Below are 5,499 nucleotides of genomic sequence, written 5' to 3'. Positions count from 1 at the left end.
ACTACAAGGCCACAGTGACCAAGACAGTATGGTACTGGCACAAAAATAGAAAGGAAGATCAATGGAATAGAATAGAGAACCCAGAGGTAAACCCAAGCACATGCGGGCACCTTATCTTTGACAAAGGAGGCAAGAATATACAATGGAGAAAAGACAGCCTCTTCAATAAGTGGTGCTGGGAAAATTGGACAGCAACATGTAAAAGAATGAAATTAGAACACTTCCTAACACCATACACAAAAATAAACTCAAAAGGGATTAAAGACCTAAATGGAAGGCCAGACACTATAAAACTCTTAAAGGAAAATACAGGCAGAACACTCTATGACATCCATCAAAGCAAGATCCTTTTTGACCCACCTCCTAGAATTATGGAAATAAAAACAAAAATAAACAAATGGGACCTAATGAAACTCAAAAGCTTTTGCACAGTTAAAGAAACCATAAACAAGACAGGAAGACAGCCCTCAGAACGGGAGAAAATATTGCCAACAAAGCAACAGACAAAGGATTAATCTCCAAAATACACAAGCAGCTCATGCAGCTCAATATCACAAAAAAGCAAATAATCCAATCCACAAATAAGACTTAAACAGACATTTCTCCAAAGAAGACATGCAGATGGCTAACAAACACACGAAAAGATGTTCAACATCACTAATCATTAGAGAAATTCAAGTCAAAGCCACAATGAGGTATCACCTCACTCCAGTCAGAATGGCCATCATCAAAAAATCTAGAAGCAATAAATGCTGGAGAGGGTGCAGAGAAAAGGGAACCCTCCTGCACTGTTGGTGGGAATGTAAATTGGTACAGCCACTATGGAAAACAGTATGGCGGTTCCTTAAAAAACTAAAAATATAAGTACCATATGACCCAGCAATCCCACTACTGGGCATATACGCAGAGAAAACCCTAATTCATAAAGATACATGTACTACGATATTTACTGCAGCATTATTTACAATAGCCAGGACATGGGAGCAACCTAAATGCCCATCAACAGATGAATGGATAAAGAAGATGTGGCACATATATACAGTGGAATATTACTCAGCCATAAAAAGGAATGAAACTGAGTTATTTGTAGTGGGATGGATGGACCTAGAGTCTGTCATGCAGAGCGAAGTAAGCCAGAAAGAGAAAAACAAATACCGTATGCTAACTCATATATATGGAATCTAAAAAAAGGGTTCTGATGAACCCAGTGACAGGGAAAGAATAAAGATGCAGATGTAGAGAACGGACTTGAGGACACGGGGTGAGGGTGGCAGGTAAAGGGGAAGCTGGGACAAAGTGAGAGAGTAGCACTGACATATATACACTACCAAATGTAAAATAGATAGCTAGTGGGAAGCTGCTGCGTAACACAGGGAGATCAACTTGATAATGGGCGATGACTTAGAGGGGCGGGATAGGGAGAGTGGGAAGGCATCACGGGAGGGAGGAGATATATGTATAAATACAATTGATTCACTTCATTGTATAGCAGAAACTGGCACAACAGTGTAAAGCAATTATACTCCAATAAAGTGCTTAAAAAAAAAATCTCCTGGTGGTGAATTAGGAGGATATACTGGTAGAAGGGAATGCACTAGCATGGAGGAAATGGTAATATAAGGGTAATGGAGTTGGATTAGTAGTTCTAAACCCTACTGATGTTCTACAATAGATAATAGGCAAATAAGGGTGCATAACAGTCGGTTGAAAGCCAAGAGTGAAAACCAGATAACCTCTTCAACTGCACACAAAAAATTCTCATCTCCCACAAGGGGAGAGCAGGGAAAGCAAGGACCAAACCCAGGATTTAGTTGTCAGAGTAACTTCACAATTATATGTGCAAGCAAAGCAAGTCTTTGTGTAAAGGTCAGAAACTTGGCTGGGAAAACCTATGACTGGGACAGATGGAATGTGGATATCTTGGTGGATATCCCCAAAGATCCCTAGACTCCACTTAACCAATTGAGTATGTACAAATGACCTCCTCCCCACTAAGAGTTAATATCACCAACCTCCAGCTTCCACCCACATCCCACCCATCATCTCCATCCATCCCATCCATCCCAGCCCCAGGTTCTGGAAGATAATTCAGAGGCCTGTGCCCTGCAAAACAGCATGTGCCTTCCTTAAGACCTAGCCCAGTTCCCCTTCTATCTACTACACCTGTAATTAGGATTAAATGGCATCAGAAGCCAGCCAAGGAGTTGCTGGTCCTTTTAAGAGAGAAAAGACCTATACTTAAAAGAAGCTGCAGGAACTTTCCTGGTGGTGCAGTGGTTAAGACTCTGCCTGCCAATGCAGGGGACACAAGTTCAATCCCTGGTCCTGGAAAATCCCACATGCCATGGAGCAACTAAGCCCATGGGCCACAACTACTGAGCCTGCGCTCTAGAGCCTGCAGACCACAACTACTGAAGCCCACATGCCTAGAGCTAGTGCTCTGCAACGAGAAGCCACGACAATGAGGAGCCAGCGCACCCCAACGAAGAGTAGCTGCTGCTCGCTGCAACTAGAGAAAGCCCGTGTGCAGCAACAAAGACTCAATGCAGCCAAAAATAAAATTAAATTAAAAAAAAAAAAAGCTGCAAAATCCAACCAGTACATAACAACAAAAACCTGGCAAGCACACGTGGGACTAGTTTGTTAAGGTGGTTAATTTAGAGCACCAGAACACAAAATTGGACAAGGAAGAACTTACTCACAGGAGCACTATCCCAAGATCAAGAACTTTTTTCCACTTTATTAAGATATTATTGACATATAACATATGAAGTTAAAGGTGTACAATGTGATGATCTGATACACATATATATTGCAAAATGATTACCACAATAAAGTTAGCTATCACCACTATCCTCTCACATAATCACCATTTCATTTTTGTGGTGATAACATTTAAGGTCTACTCTCTTAACATTTTTCAAGCACATAATAGAGTAGCTAATTATAGTCACCATGTTATATATTAGAACCCCAGAACTTATTCATCTCATAGCTACCAGTTTATACACCTTGGCCAATATCTCCCCATTTCCCCACGCATTCTTGAGATGAAGTATTTAACACTCTGGTAAGAACCCCGAGGAGAAAATGCCAACTTGTCACTAGGGTGGCTCCTAGAAACATGGAAAAAAGTAATGACCCACCCTGAGGTTGAAATGCCAGAATGGCTGGGACAGACAGTGAAGGATCAGATTTAAAGGCACAGGGAAGTAGGCAGCCTGAAATAGATGTGCAACCGGAAGACCCACCAATTTATTAGGTTCCACTGGAAGACTACCTAATTTACCACGGCCACAAGGAATACACTGGTGGGTGGAACACCAGCATCACTAAAATAATTTAGTGCAGGCTCTTCTCTATAGGCCTGGGATGACAGCAGGAGAACCTGGTTCACAAATAGCAATGGGGATAAAAGAACCCAAAAAATAGAAGCCAGGCGAGCACTTTACTGCCAAAAGCCAGGGCATCATAATTATCATAATGACCAGCAAGGCAGGAATGGCAGCCAAAGGGGTCTTGATGTACAGAGAGTTATAGAGATAGTTAACAGAATATGGAGTCACTAGAGGAAAATTAGATGGGCACGCTACAGGGGTACTACTCAGCTCGTACCAAGAAAATTAATTAGGGACTTCCCTGGTGGTCCAGTGGTTAAGACTCTGTGCTTCTACTGCAGGGGGCCAAGGTTCAATCCCTGGTTAGGGAACTTAGATCTCACATGCCATGCAGAGCAGCCAAAAAAACAAACAAACAAACAAAGCAAAACAACAACAACCAAAAAAAAAAAAAACCAACAAAAGACCAAACAAAAAACAAAAAACAAAAACAAGAGAATAAATTAAGAAGGGTGGTTGCGCAGAGGAGAGTAAACAAGCCCTAACCCAGTTTCAGGATCTAAGCCAGGTTTTCGATAACTGAAAAGGTGGCCAGATCCACAGAATGAAAGACCCTATAACACTATGGCAATTTATTCATGGTAATGATTTCCCATATCCTTTTCCAAAGGGTCCCATGGGTACTTACTTTGGAATCTGTACACTGAGAAAAGGGGCATACTCAGACATTTTGAGGACTATTGGATACAGAGTCTGAATTGACACTAATACTTGGAGGTCTAAAACATCATCATGTTTCCTCTATTAGAGGAGGAGCATATGAGGATAAAACCAGTCCTGAACAAGGTCCACCCTCCAGTGGACCCACTAGGTGGATAGGCATGACCCCATGCATTGGTCTTTTTCCTGGTGTCTAAATGTATAATTAGAATTCACATATTTAACAGTTGACCAAACCCCTGCATTGGTTCTTGGTGTCAGAACTAGTATAGAGAAGAAAACCAAGTGGAAGTCAAGTCTCTGAAACTGCTCTTCACCCTCACATTCAAGATAGTATAAGTGAAAACATTATCACACCCAAAAGGTACAACAACTTTAGGGATATAAAATAATGTTGGCCCCATCACATCCCATTTAATTCAGCAGTCTAGCCCCTGTAGGAAATGAAGTGATCCTAGATGATGACTGTAAACTATTACAAACTCAGCCAATGAACTGCCCCAATTACAGCCTCTGTGACAGATATGGTATCTTTACTATAGATAATACAGCCTGAGATACATGGTATAAGCCACTGATATGGTGAATGTGTTCTTTTCTATCCTGATCAGAAATAGTTTGCAGTCACATGAACTAAAAGACACCATACATTTATAGTGCTGTTCCAAGGCTATGCTAACTCATGTTATAGTACAAAAAGATCTGGACCACTTTAATATCCCAAAGACTATCACATTGGTCCATTACATCAATGACATTATATTGATTGGGACAAATGAACAAGAGGTGTCTAGGATGCTGGAGGCCTTGCTAAAATACATACACTCCAAAGTGGGAGATTAACCTAAGAAGATTTAGGAATCTGTAACACTAGTATATTTTTAGGAGTCCAGCGGTTAAGGGAAGTAAAAGACAAATTGGTATATTTTACACCTTCTGCCAGGAAGAAGAAATCGCAACAGTTGGTGGGCCTCTTCAGGTTCTGGAGGTGGCATATTCCACACTTTAGGAATACTGCTTCTACCCATACGCTGCATGACAATTTTGAATGGGGCCCAGAGCAAGAAAGGGCTGCAATTCAAGCAGCTCTGCTGTTTGGTGCATACAATCCAACACATCCCATGGTATTGGAAGTATCAGTGGTAGGAAAAGATGCCATATGGCGTTTGTGGTAGCCTCAAGTGGGAGAAATTGCAGTCCCTTGGAATACCAGAGGAAGTCCTTACCAACTGCCAAGAATTATATATCTTTGCAGAGTTGGCGGAATTAGGCTTCCCGACTTCAGGCTATAGTACAAGGCCACAGTGATCAAGACAGTATGGTACTGGCACAAAAACAGAAATATAGATCAATGGAACAGGATAGAAAGCCCAGAGATAAACCATGGTCAACTAATCTATGACAAAGGAGGCAAGGATATACAATGGAGAAAAGGCAAGCC

At 41.4% G+C, this 5,499-nt stretch overlaps 1 non-coding gene across 1 annotated transcript; it reads left to right on the top strand.

The window, feature by feature from the left end:
- The first annotated feature begins 3,636 nt into the window (after positions 1 to 3,636).
- On the top strand, positions 3,637 to 3,709 carry TRNAR-UCU (transfer RNA arginine (anticodon UCU)). The gene has a single exon. It is a non-coding gene; the product is annotated as a tRNA-Arg (tRNA).
- The last annotated feature ends 1,790 nt before the right edge of the window (positions 3,710 to 5,499 follow it).

Source organism: Hippopotamus amphibius, chromosome 8, assembly GCF_030028045.1.
Source record: "Hippopotamus amphibius kiboko isolate mHipAmp2 chromosome 8, mHipAmp2.hap2, whole genome shotgun sequence".
Lineage (NCBI taxonomy): Eukaryota > Metazoa > Chordata > Mammalia > Artiodactyla > Hippopotamidae > Hippopotamus > Hippopotamus amphibius.
Note: the sequence above shows the minus strand (reverse complement) of the source record. Positions and strands in the feature narration are given on the sequence as shown.